General features: G+C 44.2%; 1 protein-coding gene across 5 annotated transcripts in view; it reads left to right on the forward strand.

Moving 5' to 3' along the window:
- Nucleotides 1-13566, forward strand: part of SORCS1 (sortilin related VPS10 domain containing receptor 1) — a gene marked incomplete at both ends in the record, with an annotated part of 503495 nt that overhangs the window by 188214 nt on the left and 301715 nt on the right. The gene's annotated exons all lie outside the window — the stretch shown is intronic.

Here is a 13566-nt window from a genome sequence, read left to right on the forward strand (position 1 = left end):
ATACAGAGTGTGTGCAATGAATTCTTCAGACGAAAGCTATCAATCCCCTAGGATCAGACTAACTCATTGAACGCCAGCACCCATGTGCAGCTGGGCTGAAACTGGGGATGGGAAGGTCCTCAAATCCAGCCCTCTCTTCTCTCCTTTTGTTCTGAGGGACTATATGTTCTTCTGTTTCTGTTTGTTGGTAGACGTCTGCTTTATTGGTCTCATCCTGCTGGGGTCTTTGCCAGCCTGTGTCACGTGTCCATACCTAAACCAACCTTAAGCACAGGAGGTGCTCGGTTGGTTAAACCTGGAATCTTGTGACAGTCCCTGAGCCAGGAAGATGATGGAGATGACCACAGGGATAATATCCAGTGATCACTGGATTGGCATCTAGCCCAGAGTCTCATTGGTCGGTGCTGTAGTTACAATGATGTTTTAAATATGTTGACTATCACTTCTGATCAGCCATCCCTGAACACATACACTGTGTGCACAAACGAAGTGGGAGAGGTTATACTAATAACACAGAAGCTGGGAGTCATCTCTGGGCAGACACAAGCTGGTGGCTGTCCTCCACATAGGATCGGGGGTTGGGGGGGGGTACTTCATCCCCTATCAGTTAACATGACCAGAAAAGCCTGGTTGTTGGTCCTCAGTGTCAGGGCTGATGTCTAGAGAGAAAGAGTCCAATCTGCCCTTTGTGTCAGGGGTCCATCCTTGCTACAGTGAACAGTAACCGGGGGGTGGGGAGGATTGATCTTGCTTTTCATAATAGCAGTTGGATTTCAGGGCCTGTCCCTGTAGGGCAATGCCGTTGTCACACAGAGGAAGGTCGTGGGTTACAGGCCAAAGGAATCTATCCCACAAAAGGATTGTTTGCTAAATTTTCTTTTGACCTGATGGCTGTTTCCCAGTAGGCTTCACACTCTGTATACGAAACCCCGAATAAACTGTTGTGTGCTTTGGGAAAACCCAATCAGACCGAAGAGAAGGACAGAATCCGGTGTGAGGTGTCCAGATTATTGAGCTCTGCCCCCAACCAGAAGGTCAATTATGCAGAGATTTGGTTCCAAGGAAATGATGGAACTAAATTAAGGTGTGGGAAGTTTGGTAGGAGCCTCAAAGAGTGCAATTCTTTAAGGCATTAAGGGCCTGACACTTGCTCTGTTGTTTAAATTCAGGACCCCTTCATCAGACTAGCTTATGTTTCCTTGATAGATATCTCTAATGTATGTACATACATGAAGGTAAAAGCCAGCTTTTATTCTGCAGTGCATCTGCTGTATAAAGCATAGTTGGCATATTGGAAAATTAAAAGATATGCAATTCTGTCTCAGTGGGACAGAGGCTATTAGCAGCCGTGAGTCAGTGGGAAGGGCAGGCCCCAGGGAGGAGCAGCTTGCCCTAGACTGCTGAAAGTCAGGTTCACCGTGCTCCTTTCCCTCTCACGGGGCACTGTGACCCATGCTCCAGCCTAGGGAGGATGTTTTTCTCTCATTTCAAGGGGGGTAGTTAGTAAAATAAAAATGACATCACACTCCAGAAATACCGGGCCTTTCTTCTGAAGGAGCAATCTCCTTGGGCTTGAGCTTTTGGAAAGCCCAAAGCTTTCCAAATCATCTGTGAATCATCTGTGACCCTTCCATCTTAGGGTCAGTTTCAGTGGAGATATATACATCTACATATGCACACATAAATACGCCTGCTTATAGATACACACACATACACATATAATACACCCGCATGTGTTTACTTTTCTGATCTATCCACAGTAGTCATTTACCATGTGCCCCGTGTTACGTGTCTCATCTGTGGCAAACAACTACCATGGGTGCTCTATACTGTTAGAACTATCGGTTTAATACTTTGATAGAAGAACCCACGCCTTAATGAATATATAATTTATTAAAGAAAAGAGGGAAGGAGAAAAGAAAAATATTTAGAATACTTTATAAATGATTTGATAGGACACCTGGGTGGCTCAGTGGGTTAAAGCCTCTGCCTTCAGCTCAGGTCATGATCCCAGGGTCCTGGGATTGAGCCCCGCATCGGGCTGTCTGCTCAGCAGGGAGCCTGCTTCCCCCTCTCTGCCTGGCTCTCTGCCTACTTGTGAACTCTGTCAAATAAGTAAATAGAATCTTTAAAAAAATAAATAAATGCTTTGATAGGGCTTACGTTTTAGGGTGGCTCACGATGAGCATGTTTGGTCTTTAGGGAATCTCTTTGGGGTGCTAATATGGAAGAGGAGAGAGAGAGGTCTGGGTCAGGCCTGCTTGAAGTAAACTGGTGCCAGCTGTGGACTCGTTTTCTCCTACGTCAGTCTTTTTTTTTTTTTTTTAATTAAGATTTTATTTATTTGAGAGAGAGAGAGATATCGAGAGAGAGAGCTAGCAAGAGAGAGCATGAGTGTGGAGGAGAGGGAGAAGCAGGCCCCCTGCTGAACAAGGAGCCCAGTGGTGGCCTCGATCCCAGGACCCTGGGATCATGACCTGAGCAGAAGGCAGGCAGACGCTCAAGCAACTGAACCACACAGACTCCCCCAGTCTTACTGCTTAAAATTGGGGGCTTGCTGGGGACAAGCTGGGTTTTAGGTCTTCTCATTACATCCCCAGCATAGAGCAGTGGACTTAGCCCATAGATGATGCCCAGTAAGCATCTGTTTTTGGACAGACCCGTGAATACTTAAATTTCATATTCTTTCTTATTCATTTATTCAACATGATGTATTGAATTCAACAAAGATGTATTGATTAACTCCTATAGGTCTTAGATTGTTCTGGTCCAGGGAGGGGAACGTGGGTACGTGTACGTAGATCAAGAGTACGTAAGCTCTGTCTGTCCTTCAGGTGTTCATTGTCTAGAGGGTGTCAAAGGTCTGTGTGGACAGTTCAAATGAGAGTTAAATGTACTTGTACGGAACCTGCCGTCTGTAATCGTATTGGGTCGGGTACTTGGGCAGCCACCTAGAGCTGCCAGATCCCAGAAGGAGATCAATCTAACGTAAACAAAGTGTCATACAACCTTAAGTGTTGTAATAAAGACACGAGAGAAGCATTGCTTCTTTTTGCTCATGTGTATATATTCTCTCCTCAACTAGATTTTAAATCCTTAAACCCAGCACCTTTCTGGTTTAATGATAATGGCAGTGATACTGGTGATAACGACAACAATAATAAAAAGGAACTTTTATCGAGCGGTCACTATGTGCCAGGCATGAAATGAAGAGCCACGCATGGAGTATTACATCCTCTTACTTCATTTTTATGGTGTGCTCAGGGTCATACAATTAGTAAATAATAGGCCATATACGTTCGGGGGTGTTAGTTAATAAACTTCAATCATTTTACCGCTTACCTGTCTTCCGGAGTCCCCTCTGCCTTCTGGTGACTCTTTCTGTACCTAAGCAAAGAAGCAAACAAAATTTTAATCATAAATCTATGAAATAAATGAGTTTTTAAAGCACTGTGACATTCTGAGCAGCTTATTACTATTCCAGAAAAATAGTGGGCAACAGGGAAAGGGCTTCTTGTCCAACAAAGAGACGCAAGCAGTTCGCAATGGAGCCCTTATTCTTTACAAGTTCCTCCCACTGAACAGTGAGTCGGGGTCAAGTGGAAGTGCCATAGGGTGTCAGAACAGGAAAGAGGCCAAGAGGCAGCTGACCTTGGAGGGATGTCCTAGAGCTCTGCACCTCGCTGGATCAACCAGCCCTGGAGGATGGGGTGAGATGCTGCTGCACCAAATTAATGAGCTTCTGCTCCCAGTTGGTCTTGTCATTGATTACACCTTAATCTTGGAGCAAGTTGTTGATTTAATGTTGTGTTGTGTTGTTGTGCACTCAGGGAGTCCCACTGAGAGGAAAGGGGGATGATCTGACACAGAACAATTAACTACACCTCAGAATCTTCTCCACGTTACAGTGGATTAAGCTTTGAGATTCAGCAGAGCTGCTGGTTTTACCATATTGGAGCAAGATAAGCTTAAAGGTTGAGATAAATAAAATGTCAAAATCTAGATACAGTATCTCTGAGAAGAAATATATTCATCTTTTTCCCTGTGTGCCGGGGGGTAATCAGCACTTTGCTGAAAGAGGCTTAGCGGGTGAGAAAGCCCTAGGCAATTCTGGAAGGAGCAGAAAGGATACTCTTAAAGGGACAGGAGCCTTCAGTGTGTGTGTCCCAGAGCCTGGCTGACATGGCGGACTTCTCTTCAAATCCGGGGCACCGTTCCAGATTCAGCTGAAGCACAAGCAAGCATCCAAACACATCTTCCAATCAGGTACTTTAGGAGTCCTACCTGCTTTCTGGGGACACGGAGCGTGTGGTTAAGGTAGGGAGCATGGGCAGGCGTTCTGTCTGATTCCAACCTGGGAGCCGGGCCTGGCTCCTCCTTCCAGGAGCAGCTCTGTTTCTTCTTGGGTGTGACACACAGCAATTACCAAGAGAGGCTTCCCAGCGGAGTCTTTGTGGAGAGAATGGCGCAGAGTACCTCGAGGCAGCATCTGTGTGGGGTTGGCTGCGGATGGTGCTCCCTGGAGAGCACCTGTGGTTCCGGCTGACAGAAGCTGACCCCAGGTCTGTGACTGTCAGCCCTGTGGCGGGCGCACATGAGCTGGGCATGGCTTGCCTTCCCGCTCCTTATGTAGGGGAAGAGCAAAGGGCCGCTTGGGACAGGTCGTTAGTCCCTGCTTGGAAGGGTGCTTTGCTACAAAACCCAGTTTTTAGTCATCTACAAAAATAAGAGTATAAACAATAGGGATACCCTCCCTAAAAAAAAGAAAAAAGAATCCAGCTACAGTATGGTAATTTCCCCACAGGAGGACCCTTCATGTCACAAGGCTCTGATGATGTTACTCATCCCTGTGCATGCAAATGTTTAGTGCCTTTCCAGGGGCCCCAAGGAGAGAGCCAAGCTCCCCAGCAGGACCAGGACGTGTGTTGGATTCTGGATTCTGGATTCTTTTGAGCTTTCTAAGTCTCACTCCCTTTCCCATTTTTGTGTCACATGGAGTTGCTTGTCGCTCCTGGAGTCAAAAGACTATCGTATTAAACCATATTGCTATTTTTTTTTTGAAAAATGTAATATATGCTCATTATAGTGAGCCAAACAATGCAGAGCACAGACAAATAAAAATGTTAATAGTCTCTTCCCACAGAGATCTAGCTTTCCTGAGGTTGCTGACGCTAAGAGTCTTTGGTGATTCTCTCCATATCATTATGCCCTAACTCAAAAAGACCAACAGAGAGGTATATATGTCAGGATCACTTTTTTGTTTGTTTAAGAAAATAGGAGTAACTATTCACAGAGCTCTGATAACATGTTTGTTTTCACTTAACAATGAGTCATGGGTGTCTGTCCAGATAAATATGTTAAAAAGACAGAGTCAGGTTGATCGGTATCAGATCATGTGGATACGTATGTGGAGTTAAACAGAGGCATCCTAACGTAAGTAGTGCTTCATGCATGCCAGGAAATGTCCTCAGGGCTTTTTACCCTCCTATCAACCTATAGAACAGGCACGACTAGTATCCCAGGCTTGCAGATGAGAGGAGCCAGGCTTGGAAAGCTGAGTACCTTGCCCAGCGTCCTGCAGCCCGGAAGTGGCTCCTGAATTGATCCTCCTTAACGCCTGTGCCCTGCTGCCTCCCCATCACCTTTCCAGTGGATCTCAAGCTCACATCCACAATATTTGCTATTACATGTATTTGTAATCATGTCCTTACATTGTGGTAATTTTTTTGCCGTTACTGTGGTATCCTAAATATATACATATGTAATGTTAATGGATAGCTGAGATGACTTTTTAAAAAGATTGAAACAATTCACACCCACAAGCAGTAATAAATTGTATATTTCCCAATGATTTCACCAGCACTGGGGATGTTCAACTTAAAAATTGAATTTAAATTTTTAATTTAAATTTAATTCAGTTGAAAATTTTTACTAGTCTTTTCAGTGAAAATGGTATGTTGATCCCCGTGTGGTTTAATGGGTATCTCTCTGACCACTGGGGATGCGGAACACTTTTTCGTATGTTTATTGCTCTGTGCCTCTGCAGACCTTCTGTTCCCACCTGCCTCCTCTCCCCACCTCCCGCCGCCCGAAGCCAAAGTACATTGTTCCTTCCTCATTAATCCTGTAGCACATTATGTATCTTTGGCTTAGGAGGGTTATCAGATATATATTTATTTGGTCCAGTTTAACAAACATGAACCAGTCCCCTATTTGATGCCAGGCACTGCGCTAGGCAGACACTGGGGGGAAAGGTCCAAGTAAGAAATCGTTTCTTCCCTCCAAACACTGCAAATCTAGTGAAGGGCAGTGGCTCAGCGGGTGATGGCAGAAGCGTGGCAAAGGCAGCGCGTAGTTACGCATGAGCTATTATCCGTGCTCCTCTATTTCCATACTGGCCTGGAAACTCAAAGACTGTGACCGTGTCTTAGTTATTTTTGTTTGCTTGGCACCTGAAATAGAACTTAGCACATATTAAAGATCATTACATGTTTTTTGCTTAGAAGCAGTATACTAAGAAAGGGCTTAGGGTTTCTGAAAACCAGGCCCGTGCCTTATACTTGTTTCTGTCCTAAATTTTTAACCTCATTCCCTCCATGTAGGAGCTACTGTTAGGAATCACGTACTGCATGATCTTGTGAAAGGCCGTCACAGTCAATCAAAGAGTGGGAACACAGTCAGTGCCAAGTGGGAAGAGCCTAGGTTCAAGTTTGGGAACACGGTTATGTCCATAGAGGACCATGAATGCTTGTTGGCCCCCTCAGTTCTGACACAATCTTCTTGAATACCCACATGAAGGCCGTTTCTACAAGGATCTTCCTGCAGACTCTGCCCCCCTTCCTGAGATCTCTGTGAGGGTCAGGTCTCGCGCTGCCCCTCTGTGCTCCTCATTGGCCTCAGTGGTTGGCTCTCTGCCGAGTTCTCCATTTCTCTTTTTAGCGCAGTAATGGACGAGATACACATGAAAGCACCCATTACCCTGATGTTCTCGTAACTTTATCAATATGAGCCTGGGAAACAAAATTTTCCTAGAGAAAACAGAGCAACTCCCATTGCAATATCAAACCTAGTTAAAGATTCAGGAAGTACTTAGACTGTTAATTTCCATTTTATTACACGGTCTTTGAGTATAGAACTCTATACTGGGCACAGTGCAGTTCAGAAGATGCACAGTTTAATTATCTTGTGTAGCAACATACAGTCTCAGTATTCAGTCAACACAACTCACTGATATTTCAGATCTCGACCTGATTACCACCTCATTTCTAAAAAGCTGTTTATATCCACCATATTTAAAAGAAGGCCCTTGTTTTTGTCTACCGCAGTTCTTTGTGCATTTCATTCAGTGTAATGCCGTGATCTGAAATGATTTTATTCCTTGTCTCTTGTCTGATGCCCACCGCTAGAATATAAGCTCCCTGAGGGCAGAGACTTTGTCTTTTTTACTTTCTGTTCTGTGGCAAACGCTCAGAAAAGTGCCTGGCAAATTGCCATTTAAGTCAGATGTGTCAGATTAACTGAATGTATAAATAAGCACAACCTGGAATCATGCTAAATGGTGTGTATCCCGACATGAATAAGATCTGATGGTCAGGGGCGCCTGGGTGGCTCAGTCATTAAGCATTTGCCTTCAGCTCAGGTCCTGATCCCAGGGTCCTGGTATCGAGTCCCACATTGGGCTCTCAGCTCGGCGGGAAGCCTGCTTCTCCCTCTCCCACTCCCCCTGCTTGCATTCCCTCTCTCGCTGTCTCTCTCTCTGTCAATTAAATAAATAAAGTCTTTTAAAAAAAATCTGATTTTCACCCTTAAGCAACTCACAGTCTGGTGGGAGAGACAGATAAAAACATGAGATTAATGTGTCAAGGACCATAATAGAGGCACCATAACGTGCTCTGGGTTGGGGAAGGGAAAGCTTCCTGGACAAAAGGTTACCTGATCTTTTTCTTTTAAAGATTTTATTTGTTTGAGAAACAGAGTGCATGAGCAGAGGGGAGAGGCAGAGAGAGAGGGAGAGACACTTGACTGACCGAGCCACCCAGGGGCCCCCCTAACTCTTGATGAACAAGTAGGAATCAGGCCAGTAAAAGAGGCTGATTATTTATTTACTGAGTGTTTACCGAATTCCAGGCATTTTTACATGCTGATGACACAGCATATTAAGGAGATTACAGAAGATCACAGTATAGTCTGTGTATGGATGGAGTATTTGGAGATGATTTTGCAAAAATAGAAATGGACCAGTTCAAATTCATCTGTGCTAGGTATTCTGACATTTATCCCAGAGGACATAATGCATCATTGAAAGTTTAGAGCAAGGGAAATACTTGACAAAATGTGAATTTTAGAGGAAAAAAAAATTACCATGGTATTGTGTTGAGGATTTAGTTGGAAAAGAGCAAGACTGGTGACCATGAGAACAGTAGTCAGTAAAGTAAGAGATGAAAAGGAGCTGACTTTTGGTGGGCAGGCATGAAAAAATGGGAGTATGGGATTTCATAGATGGTGATTCCAATAGATCTTTTGAAGTAAAAATGAACAGGACCAGTTGGATGCGTGAGAAGGTGAGAGGAAGAGACATTTCTAGAGTGACTTTCCTGCTGGTGTCTTGGATAGTCCAGTGGATGGTGAGACCATGGACGGCACACACCTGCTTTACTGATGTCTACTGAGCACCTACAACTTGTGAATGAGCAAAGCTTAGGGAAACAGCTCATCTGAGGAAGAAGCTGTGAAGGGAAATAAAGAAAGAAACATGATTTTCCATAAAGAAGTCATAAAGGAGTATCTTCCTTTCTTGAAGAGAGGGCAACCCTGACCATGTTTTATTGGGGGGGGGGGGTAATAAATCAGTGGGAAGATGTTGAAAATGTGAGCAAACCTCAGACTGAATCCAGTTGGCAGAAGGTTGAGTGGCAGAAATAATCAGCATTGGGAGCTTGATTGGGGGATTATCCACCAGGGTAGATCAGGATGGGCTGAGGGGTGAGCGCAGGGGGAGCATTTCTTCCACCAAGCAAGGAAGCCGGAGTGGGGCACACACGGATCAGCTTTCCTGGGAGACCAAGAGTTGAGGGAGTTCCTGACACTTGGATTTATGGGGGGTGAGAAACAGACTTGAGGGTCAACAATGTGGAAGGGCTGCCGAGGAGGCAGGAGGGCCCAGGGGCCAGCGGGGGCGGTGCTGGGCATGCTTAGACCCCCGCTGCGGCTGCAGACCCGGGTTAGCACGGCTGAGCTTTCACTGCAGTGAGCCCTGCGTCAGACTCAAGAAGGCAGTTGGTTATGTCGTTCCGGAGAGGTGTGGAACAGGGACAGCAGGGTGAGGGAGCCCAGGAGGTTGCGGTGGTAGATGAGGGGGTCCGTACTACATAGAGAAGAAGGTGAAGCTGGGGGTTGGGAGAGGACAAATGGTAGAACAGCAGGACCCTCAATCCAAGTGTGTTTAAAAGCCTACAGAACACTTAAGAAATAATATCCAGAGGAGTGTGACTTTTAATAATATTAAACTTAGTACATATCTAGCCCCCCAGGGGATTTTGTGAAAAGGAACTGGTTGGAACAGGTGTAGTTTATCAGAAAAGCCTTTATTAAAGCCATTGTTAAGAAATCCACTCAGCTCCGTAGGAGAAGGAGCTGCTGGTTTTCTGCATGTGTGCGGAACGGCTGGACCTGCTTGTCGGGTCCCCCACGTCCCTAGGTACTCGGGAGTGACAACTAATCTCCACATCTTGAGTGAACCCTGAGAGCCTCCTCTGAGCTGGTTATGGTGGGTTTTCTCCAGGCAGCTCTTACCTCCAAGACTGAGGCTTGTGTATTAACCTCATCTGGTAGTCACTGTTATACCTTTCTTGAGAGAGAGAAAAAAGACAGAGACAGAGACCAGCTCAGATGTCACACTGAAGTGATATTAAGTTTCTTTTGTTTCCCTTTTGCTTCCTTCCCACGATGTGCTTGGGAGCCCATGCCGGTGATTTGCTCCTGTTATATTTAAAAGTCTAGCTTTGAGAATTCAGTTTTCTGGATTCTAAATTGATGTTGCCTTTGGCTTCTCCTATCCCTCTCCTCTTGGATAACCATATTCCTTGAGTTTGATCACTCCACTTCCTAGGATTCCGGTGAAGAAAGATCATTATATGCTCTAGCCATGGTCACATGCTTGTAGGTTCTGCCAGACAGCAAATGCTCAGGGAAGACCAGTCCACAAACAGGTCAGCACTTGGGCTTGGGTGTTGACTTGCCTAGATAAGAACCCAGGCTCTGTCCACTTACCAGCTCTGAGATGGTGGTGGGCTTTCTTAATCTCTCTGCTCCATTTCCTCATCAGAAAAAAAGGAGTCATAACAGCACTTACTTCATAGAATTAGGGTGACAATTATGTTAAATGTGTATCACCTACTAAACACTCAGTAAATTATGCAAAACAAACAAAAACATTGGATTTTATACTTCTCTGGTTGTCTTTGCTTGAAATATTTTTTCTCCTGTATTCTATTTATCTAATAAAGAATAATCATAGCCATTTATAATGGCTATTTACTGTGTGCCAGGAACTTCTCTAAGGGACTTTTATACATATGAACTAAATTAATTCATCTAATAACCCTATGAGTTTATTGTTAACCCTGTTATTATACCCATTTTATAGATGAGGACATTTGTACGCAGGGTCACAAGGGTATTAAGCAGTAGAGAAGAGATCTGAATCCAGGCATTCTGGATCTAAGGCCCAGGCTTTGAACCCCACAGGGATTCTCTCTTCCCTGACCACCCCCTTCCATACAGAGAATAAATTGCTGCTCATGTGTTAACTCTTACTATTCTACGTGTTTTCCTTTTTGAATGCATTACTTTGAATTATAAGTACTTTCTGTATATTTAGTCCCCTTATTGGGAATGTTTTGAAGATTGCCTGTTATCTTATTCTCTTTTGTATCCCCAAGGCCAAGCACAGTTTTTGGCCTATAGTATGTGTTCAGTAAAAAAGAGCACAGGGACAAATATATTGGGGAAAGATTTTTTTTTTTTTAATTATCTCTGTCACCTGTGGACTTAATTAATAGATATAAAGCTTTTCCCATACTGTATAGCACAGGTAATCAAAGGTTAACTACCCTCTATCATTGAACCCAAATGTCAGTTCTTGCTGTAATTTATTGCCACGGCACATGAAGGAGGTGACAAATATTAATTTGATTTCAGCACGTAGATTGACACTGTCGTGCTGCATGTCTGTAGTGATGCTTCCGTGAGTGTCAGAAGCTAGTATGATAGTGAAAGGAGGATAAATTTTCTCCCATTTGTGTCTCCTGGTTGCATTTCCTTCTGTTAGCATTGGAGGGTTGTTGAATAACAAACATATATTGGTCCCATTTGAATTCCTGATCCTGAGCTCTGCATGCTATGCTGTCATCAGACAATTAACTTTAGGTGGAGGGCCACGGGACAGTCACGGCAGAGCAGCCTCCCCGTGAGCAGAGGCCGGGGGAGCTGTGCATGTCAAGGAAGCTGGTATCCAGCGGCAGGGGCTTGCCCCGTGTGTCGTAGCACCGGAGGGTGAAAGCAGCCTTCACTGCAGAACTTTAGAAAACGCTTCCTCTCGTTCCAGGTGAGGTTTCCGAAATACTGTTCATCCATAACTCAAGCTGGGGCACTTTCGGTTCCGTTCTGTTTCCAAAGGGAAATGGTGTGCTGAAGACTTATTCCTCAGCATAGCTTTATTTCTTCCTCCCGCCGGGATGTATTAGCAAGGTCATCACCTCTGGTTTATTGGCTTCAAACAATCTGTGATTGCGGAGGATTATGACTTCTTAGCTTGCAGAAGCAGGAGATGCAATCAATTCATGAAAGGCAAGACTTTTTTTTTTTTCTTTTAAAAAATGTATATTTATTTCTGCCAGCATTTCTGGGGACCCGGACTTAAAAGAGCGTTTTGAAAAGAATTTATCTTTGAGTGTCCCGCTTCTTCACCCCTTTCAAATAAGAACATGGAATCAGGCCAGTGTGAACTTAGCTTTAACTCTTTGAGTTTGAAAGAAATAGGATGACTCGACGAAAGTCTGTCTTCTTCCAGCCCCAACTCTAAACCACATGAATTGGGAAATTTATACTTGCTGCATTATGCATTATTCCATATGCTTGAAACAACTGGGGACTTGGATTAACCATGCCTATAATAAGTCGATGTATAAATTCTTCCTTTTTGGTGGGGCAAGGAGATTTTTTCATCTGAGAACCTTAGAACTTGATTAGTATTTATTGCAATATTTGTTTTCTCACTTATATTGTCCTTTCCTAACTTCCTAGATCACCCATTCTTGATTCATTTTTGCCTTCTCTCAGTTGGGAATCTATCACTTCTGACCTCAAAGGAGCGTCAGAATTTAAACCATCCTCTTCTTCTACATTGCACGAGACATTTCCTCTCGTTGGGTTGAAGAAAGCAATCCTAACACCCAACAACCTGTCTCTTCAAAACTGCAATGAGTTATACGATGGAGACTATACTTTTACCAGGCGACAGTGCGTCCCAGCCTGTAGTAGCCTTAGCGACCAGAGTTTTGCTGACATCGAGTGATTCTGGTTATTGCTGCATTCTTGATAGAGGTCTGGCCTCTAATTTCCCCTTCTTGGCAGCTCTGCAGAGAGGCTGATGCTCTCCATGCTGAGATGATATATGATTCTGTGGACTCTGCCTGTATCTATCACATTTTTTTTTTAAATTTTGGGTCAGTTTTAGAGTATCTACAAACCTGGAAGACTCTTACTCAAAAGGGCCTTCTTACTTACTCATTGGCTTGTCTGAAACCAACATGATACAATTGTTTTTCCGATCACCAGGAAATATTTGGGACAGGGACGGGGGCAGCTACTGAAGTCGGCTACTGTCTGGACTCGGGTCAGCTAAGAATGCTGCCTCCATGACCGACCTAGTTAGTGTAGCTTGGCTAGCCTGCATGGCAGCCTGAGGTACATCAGTTTGCCACCTTTGCTCCTGGTACTAACTCGTCTGTGCACCTCATCTTTTCCAGACACGGCTCTGCAGGGTATATTCAGACTGAAACTTAGAGCAATTTCTCTTACTCCAAGGACCCGCTGTAGTTGGGCAAAGGTCAAGGTACAGGTACCAGTCTAGTTTATCGTGGCAAACATCAAGCTGATGGATGTGAGGTGTGATAAGCCCTGAAATAGGCCTTGTAGATTAGAGCAGATTTAGAGTGTGGATTTTGGTTCCTCTCACCTCTAGTTGCTGGGCCAGCTTTCTTCATTGATTTGACACTTTCTGTCACCCAATAGTTCTGTACCCACTGGAAGTAATGCTACCCTTCCTTTCTTACGGATTCTTTATCCTCCTGGAGAAGATAGAGTCAAGATGTATAATTACCCTCATGGGTCCTCATTTCCCTCAGAGAATACACATATGCTAATTTTAGGTTAGATTGAGTTTTTATTGTATTTAACCAAGGGCAGAGGTTGATACCTCTCTGATTGATAAATTGATAAATTTATCAATCTCTGCCCTTGAACTGTTGGTCTCCAAGAACTGTTGGTGATTTTCTCACTGAAGGG

Source organism: Martes martes, assembly GCF_963455335.1.
Source record: "Martes martes genome assembly, chromosome: 14".
In the NCBI taxonomy this organism is placed as follows: Eukaryota; Metazoa; Chordata; class Mammalia; order Carnivora; family Mustelidae; genus Martes; species Martes martes.